At 40.6% G+C, this 8455-nt stretch overlaps 1 long non-coding RNA gene across 1 annotated transcript; it reads left to right on the plus strand.

Annotated features, from left to right (window-relative positions):
* Nucleotides 1–5198: 5198 nt before the first annotated feature.
* LOC142157742 (uncharacterized) lies at nt 5199–8455 on the plus strand. Its single transcript, XR_012692599.1, has 3 exons — nt 5199–5321; nt 7753–7921; nt 8154–8455. It is a non-coding gene; the product is annotated as an uncharacterized LOC142157742 (long non-coding RNA).

Here is an 8455-nt window from a genome sequence, read left to right on the forward strand (position 1 = left end):
CCCTAATTGTGCATTAATATTTCTGGCTGTCAAAAGTCATATCTGTCAGCAGTATCTACTCAATAATTTGTTGCACACCTCAGTGTTTTTGGGGTGTCCCCCATAATTGTGCATTAATATTTCTGGCTGTCAAAAGTCATATCTGTCAGCAGTATCTACTCAATAATTTTTAGCACTCCTCAGTGTTTTTGGGGTGTCCTCCCTAATTGTGCATTAATATTTCTGGCTGTCAAAAGTCATATCTGTCAGCAGTATCTACTCAATAATTTTTAGCACTCCCCAGTGGTTTGCGCTCAGAATGGATTCAAAGCAGTCCACATATGATCTAAATGAGCAACCAGGTTCTGTCACCAGTCCTGATGTTAGTGTTCCCAGTACGTCATCTGGCCAAGGCGATGTCAAACAACAGAGTGTTTTCAAATTAGTGCAAAAAACAAAAACCAAAAAAAAATTTACTGTATTGAAGCGAAAAAGAAGTGTAACTGAGCAAAAGTTAAGTGACGATAAAAAAAAAATTGCAAGCATGCCATTCTACACACGCAGTGGCAAAGAGAGAATGAGGCCTTCACCTTTGGCTATTAGTGGCAGATCCCAAAAAGTTACCCAGGCTACAATTGGTGCACAACTACTGTTACGCGTCAAAGCTGAGCTGCAAGATACCAGTGAGGCATTACAGGAGAATATTTGCTCTGATTCACAAATGACAACAATCCCTGTGGAGAGTCCATCCAACAGTGGGATGTCTAATCGTGAGCATTCTGCTGATGTGTGCCTTAATAGCCCGAGTGTAGCCGGTGATACCCAAATTGAGGATGCCACTTTGGAATTAGAAGAGGATGAGGGGGAGATTTGTGTAGGCGACGAGGGCGCTAATGAGGATGTTGATGAGGATGAGGTTGTTTGTATAAGTCCTGCACCAGTGGCAGCAGTTCTGGCACGTGACAAGAAAAAGGCCATTGTCATGCCTGGGCATAAAACAAAAAAATCCACTTCTTATGTGTGGAATTATTTCTACCCAAATCCAGACAACAATTGTATAGCCATTTGTAGTGTATGTGAAGCCACAGTCAGTCGAGGGAGGGACCTTAACCATCTTGGAACCTCGTCTATGTTACGCCATTTAACGAGAGTTCATGGCAAAGTGTTGGGAAAAGCTGAAAGTTCTTCCCAAAAAAATACAAGCACTCCCTCATCAGCTAAGACCCTCCGCTCACCGACATACCGACGGCTACAAAATACACCCACCACACCATCCTCATCAATATCCTCAGTAGCGCTCGGAGTTAGCCCGGCATCCCACTTAAGGCTGGATGACTCCGGCACTATTATTGATTCCTCTGAAGAAAGCGTTAGTCCTGCTGCTGCTGTTGCTGCTGCTGGGGGTGAATCGTCATCCCAGAGGCAGGTGAATAAAATGAGCAGTCCTACATTTCAGCAATTAACTGTGAAACAATCATTTGCGAGGGGAAGCAAATATGACAGCAGTCACCCAGTCGCCAAGCGAATCACAGACGCCATGGCTGCAATGTTAGTGTTAGATCTGCGTCCAATCTCCACAATAAACGCAGCTGGTTTTTCACAGTTAATTGAGGTTTTGTGTCCGCGTTACAGAATTCCATCGCGACACCATTTCTCCCGTAAAGCTATTCCACAACTATACCAAAAAGTGTGTAAAAATGTAGAGATTGCGCTGAAAAATGCCATTCTGCCCACTGTTCACTTAACCACAGATATGTGGACAAGTGGAAGTGGCCAAACCAAAGACTATATGACTGTGACAGCCCACTGGGTTGGTCATTCACCTTCACCAGCAGGAACAGCAGCAGCATGTACACCACTACGTAACATTTGTCACAGGCAGGCCACTCTTTGTATCACCGGCTTCACTAACAGGCATACGGCTGACAATTTGTTACGCAAACTGAGAGATGTGATTGATGCATGGCTTATACCACTCGGACTCTCCCCAGGGTATGTCATTTCAGATAACGCCAACAATATAGTGCGAGCATTACAGCTGGGTGATTTCCAACATATTCCCTGTTTTGCTCACACCATCAACTTGGTGGTGCAGAGCTTCCTACGAAATAACCGTGAGGTGCAGGAGATGCTTTCGGTGGCCCGTAAAATTTCAGGCCATTTCAGGCATTCAGCCACAGCATGTAGGAGATTACAGCAGCTCCAAGAGCAGTTTAACTTGCCCTGCCACCAACTTAAGCAAGAGGTGGTAACTCGGTGGAATTCCACCCTGTACATGCTTCAGAGGATGGAGGAACAGCGCAAAGCCATCCAAGCATATTGCACAAGTCATGACATTGGGAAAGGAGGGGGGATGTATTTCACTCTTGCACAGTGGGGAATCCTTTCAGTGCTGTGCAAGGTGCTGAAACCATTTGAAGTTGTGACATGTGAGGTCAGTGCAGACTCTGCTAGTTTGAGCCAAGTCATTCCTTTAATTAGACTATTGGAAAAGCAGCTTGAGAAAATGAAGGAGGAGCTGAAAGCAAGCAATTCAGCAAAGTATGTTGGCCTTGTCGATCAAGTACTTAATTCGCTTCACAATGATCCTCGAGTTATTAAGATCTTGAACTCGGATCAGTACGTTTTGGCCACTGTGCTTGATCCAAGGTTTAAAACCTACATTGAGTCTTTACTTGTAAATGAGCGAGATGTGAACTTTTGCAAGGAGCTATTGCTCAGCAAGTTGGCCGCTGAACTGGGCCTCGGCTTGACGACGTGTCCTCCTTCACTTTCTCAAGCTGTTGCTCGTAAAAAATTAAATTTCCAAAAAAGAAGCAGGGAAGACACAGGGGGCAGACGAGAACAATTTAACATCTGGGCTGGTTTGAAGGATTTTTCAAAAAAAAGTGTCACTTTGCCCATAAGTCCATCCAATATGAGTATAAACATGCAAAGGATGGTGGAGGATTACTTTCAAGAGGTAGTTGATATGGAAATGTCAGACAGTCCCTTTCCTTACTGGGAAGAAAAGCAGGCCATTTGGAAACCCATGTACAAACTTGCTTTGCAATACCTAAGCTGCCCACCCTCCAGTGTGTACTCTGAACGAGTGTTCAGCACAGCAGGGAACTTAGTCAGTGATCGCCGTAGAAGGTTACTTCCCAAAAATGTGGAGAAAATGATGTTTATAAAAATGAACTACATCTTCCACGAGGAAGGCCTTCACCATCCAAGACATCCAAGCACTGACTGTTCTCTAATGGCGGATTCAAGCGGCGATGAATTGATAGTCTGTGATGATGACGTACACACTGATGAGGGTGAGGATGAAGCTGAAGATGATGCCGATAACATCTTTTTAAAACTTTCTGTGTAAGTGTAGGGTGCAATCTACCCCCAAAGAGGAAAGGGACTTGTGGCATTTCCATATCACATACCATCTTGAAAGGCTGCTGTTAGGGCAATTTATCCTTAAGGGTAGGGTGTCATAGACAGAGTGACCCTAAACTGGCTTTGTCCATTTTTCATAATATTGTACAGTCTATAATGGCTGAATTTTTTAGTATTTTATACAAGTGGAGGGGGGCCTAGAGAGACAGAGTGACCCCAAACTGTCTTTCTCCATGTCAATTAATATTGTACAGTCTATAATGGCTGAATTTTTTGGTATTTTATACAAGTGGAGGGGGGCCTAGAGAGACAGAAACCAAACTGGCTTTCTCCATGTCAATTAATATTGTACAGTCTATAATGGCTGAATTGTTTGGTATTTTATACAAGTGGAGGGGGGCCTAGAGAGACAGAGTGACCCCAAACTGTCTTTCTCCATGTCAATTAATATTGTACAGTCTATAATGGCTGAATTTTTTAGTATTTTATACAAGTGGAGGGGGGCCTTGAGAGACAGAAACCAAACTGGCTTTCTCCATGTCAATTAATATTGTACAGTCTATAATGGCTGAATTTTTTGGTATTTTATACAAGTGGAGGGGGGCCTAGAGAGACAGAAACCAAACTGGCTTTCTCCATGTCAATTAATATTGTACAGTCTATAATGGCTGAATTTTTTGGTATTTTATACAAGTGGAGGGGGGCCTTGAGAGACAGAAACCAAACTGGCTTTTTCCATTTCTTTACATATTTAACTATAAGTGTAGGGTGTAATATACATTCAAGACGATGGCTGCATTGCCAATATGCATAGATGGAGAGGAAGACAATCTGTTTTGTGTGTAGAATAGGCCTACCAACGAAGAATTAAACTGTTTTTTTGGATGATTTATTACCTCAACAATTAGATTACTTGTCTCTAAAACAGTTGGAGCACTAAATTGGGTTAATTTAGGCCCAAAAACATGGATTTTCCCAAAAAATAGCAAAACAAAACCAAACAAAACCAAAACCAAAACACGCAATGGCGGTTTTGCAAAACCAAAACCAAAACCAAAACACGACGGTAATCCAGATCCAAAACCGAATCCAAAACCAAAACACGGGGGTCAGTGACCATCTCTACTCATAACCACCGTTGCATAGACCCAGCATCAGATCTCGTCAGCTGATACCTGGCCTATACACCTGCATATACTTAGCTCATTACAAACCACTATAAAATACATCCTCATGCAGACTTGAAGTTGATTAGATTGCTAAAGTTCGTGTGTTTAGCTGCTGATGATTTCATTAGTGGCCTTTTATTTGTATTGAGTTATAGTTCAAGTTAATGTGTTATAGGTACTTTAAATGTTTGTGAGATGTTTTCTTGTTACACAATACATGCATATATTTTTTCAGTTGTGATGTGCATTTTAAAGAGTGTTATTTGTCTATTTAATGTTAACCCCTCTTTTTTGGGTGTGGTGTTGTGAAGATTTTCAATCTTATACCTATTTTTAAATCTATTTGGTTTTGTTAAATTGCCATGGTGCATGTTTATTCAACAGATCCCCAGGCCTCTGGAATTTTGGGAGTCAGGACAACTCGCAATCAACATTGCTTTGCAAGGTAAAAAAAAAAAATCTAATATGGTTTGTCTCACTTGGGGTAATATCTGTCAGTTCACACAAACTATTGTATTGTGATTAATGTAAAACCCTTTTTCATTTTTAAAAACAAATATAAATGTTTGGACCAGATACTTGGGAGGGATTCAAAAGTGTACCTTTGATTTCTGCTAAATAGAAATGCTGCTAGAAAGGCTGTGTTTTGAGTGATTTTGGCCTAACTAAAGGCTTTACTTTATGTACTAACAGGCCTTAGCTGGGACATGTCTGGCAAAGCTGAAATTAATCTTTAATCAAGGTGGATTGCAAATGTCTATTTCATCCAGAAGGAAGAACACGTTTAGCCTTTTCCAGCTTGTAAGTATATAGTTATGGTCCTTTTATGTCATTTGTTGACTTGTGTTCCACTTAAGATAACATATTGTAGTTTTTAATGCTTGAAAGTACAGGTGTGTACAAAACACAGGCAAATACTTTGGAACTTTAAATTGGCCCAAGGTTGTTTGCTTTTTAAGTGATATTTGAAACAGAAAGAAGATGGGCATTATGGGTTTCTGCATGAGCTGCCTTGCAACACTTCTTAGCAATGTGAGGAAACCAACATGCATGTGTTTGGAAAATTTCTGTTTACAAAGGAGTTGTTATATTAGTTGTATTTATGTTTCAGATGCTTGTTAGACATAATAATTGTAATGTTTTTGAGATACTCATTCAATTGTAACTATCTGCTGCGTTGATCAATGATTAACAATCTACACATCCTTCACTCCATTGTCCATCTACACACAGGTCTCTTGTGGGTCACTTGCTACCTATGTAACTGCTCCTGTACTATAGGCACCTGTGGAAAAATCTCACTTCCAATCAGGGCCGCCATCAGAAATCATGGGGCCCAGTACGAATGACGCAGGCAGGGCCCCCCCCCCCCCCCTCCCGATGAACCCATCCCCACCCCACCACCCAAAAAAAAACCTGTCCCCGTTTATTCCCCCCCCCTTCGACGATTAAGTACCTCCCCCAACTTCCATTAAAAAGTTTAAGGTTCTTCTACAGATTATATTCGCTACTAGAAAGATTTTATAAAGAATTTATTGAATAAAGATATATTTAACAGAAATAAAGAATAATATACATAATCATCCATTAGTGCCCTTTATGATCATTCTTTTTCTTTTCTCTCCTACACATTAGTTCACCACCTTCTCACTTTGCTGGATGCAAAATCTTGTATTAGGTCTTTAAAATTCAATTTCTGTGCAAGTTCGCGTTCAATGGAGAGAAGTTGCAAGGCTGTTCAAACGTTGTTCACTCATTGTCGAATGCAGATAGTTTTTAATTAAGGCCAGTTTGCTAAATGCTCGCTCTCCTTCAGCCACAGAAAGTGGAAGGGTGGTGAAAATTCTGATAGCAAAGCAAACTTCTCCAAATATCCCCTGAAGTTGTAGGCTGTATATGTTATTCAGCAAGTCAAGTGGACCCAAAGGGCTCTGAAATGTAGCATCATAGACTTTTCGAAGGTGTTGAAGTTCACTGAATAAAGATGGTGTAAGATCTTCTGGATATTTGGAGACCAGAGCTTCAGTGGATGTCACCAATTTTTCTTCTGGCAGAGTCTTCAATTTTTAAAATTGGAGCAAACAAATTGCAAATATTTTGCATCGATTTGAAACGCTGGTTCAACTCCCTAATGATGGAATCAAGTGCCACAAGAAACACATTTATCTTGAATGATGTTCCAGCATCTACTTCCTGACACAGGTCTTCTCTGCTGTGCCTCTTCTGAATCTTTCGGTAACGTGGGTTCAGGTCTTTAGTAATTTCCATACTATCAGCAATGAGATTTGCCTCAGAAAGTATAACAGACAACTTTTCCCGAAGGGCTTGCATTTCTACAGAAAGATCCTTAATGTTTGCTGCTCCAATTTCCATGGAAATAGATCTTGATTGAAGAATCTTATTCCTCTCTTCAAAACTTTGTAAGATCTTTATCCAAAATGTTAAAAGTATGGATTTGAAACTCAAGAATTAATCTTAGTCCTTCTGCCTCTGAATGGGCCTCACTTGAAAGTTTTCTGGAGAAAATTATTTTCTTCAATGCCTCAATGATACCTGGTAATTTCTGAGTTATTGGGCGAACAGCTTTCACTCTTGCACTCCACCTAGTATCACTTAAGCCAAGGAACCTCCTATTTCTTCTTTCAAAATATGCCATCTCTCCGGACTTGAACTGAAAAGGACATATAAACAATTTACACAACCAAAAAATGTCATGACATCAGAACATCACGATGCTGCATGCACTCCCACAAGATTCAAGGAATGGGCAGCACAAGGACAAAATGTAGCTGTTAGATACTTCTCCTTTATACAAGCTCTTACTCCTTTAATTTTACCAGACATATTGGCTTCATTGTCATAGCCTTGACCTCTGCAGTCCTTAACATCAAGGCCATGTTCATTTAATCTTGACAACAACTTTTCAGCAACCTCTTCTCCAGCTTTGTTGAAAAAGTCAAAATATTCAATAAACCTCTCTTGAATGATCCAACATTCTGTCACTGAATCTCTAAGGAAATACCGTAGAACAATCACATTCTGTTCTGTATGTGAAACATCTGGAGTGGCATCACATATCACAGAAAAATAGATTGCCTTTTCCCTTTCTGATAGTATGGTGTCCAGTACACGTTTTCCACATAGATTTATAAATTCGTTTTGGGTGGCCCACGTTAAATAAGGTTCTTGCATTTTTGTCCCTTCTTGCTGACTGTGCTTCACATTTTCTAAGTGCTCTCTTAGAAGAGGATCGTAATGTGATACCAGCTCCAGTGTACCAAGGAAATTTCCATTGTTCAAGTCTCCAATCCTTTGGGAGCTTCTGCCTTCCACTGCAAGGCTCACAGCAGCAATGGCGACGCCGAGGGTGACACAGCAGCGCTGGACAAGCAGGTGCCCTAGTGAGTCCGCGCCACGGCCCACATATTGAGCCCGGGCACCGTACGCTAGTACCCCTGTACTCCACATATGGTGAATAGCACATCTCCATGTAAATCAGCCAAATATAGCAATAAAAATGAGTAATGTAGATTGTGAATCAATTAACATAAAAATACTGCACCATTTTAAGAGATATATATATAATGGCTGTTTCTGTACCAGTTTAATTATCTTCTTCGTTCTCACATCTAGGTCACACAAAACATTTGGAGCTTGCCCTACAGGGAATACTAAAAGTGGAATTGTACCCCACAGAGAAAACTCCTTACCTAAGCATGCCTTTGCAAAGTCACTGAAAACCACTTGATGACGTATTTGTCTCACTGAATGAAATTAAGGAGGAAATTATTATCCACAGAAGCTAATGACTCAGTTTCATAGTCACCTTTTCCGATGCTGAGTATTGTACATAAAATGCTACATATAAACGAAAGTAATATGTGTTTGGAAGATAAACAATAGAAGATGATACCAAAATTTACTTACAAAGATGT

The sequence above is a fragment of the Mixophyes fleayi genome, chromosome 5, assembly GCF_038048845.1.
Source record: "Mixophyes fleayi isolate aMixFle1 chromosome 5, aMixFle1.hap1, whole genome shotgun sequence".
NCBI lineage: Eukaryota > Metazoa > Chordata > Amphibia > Anura > Limnodynastidae > Mixophyes > Mixophyes fleayi.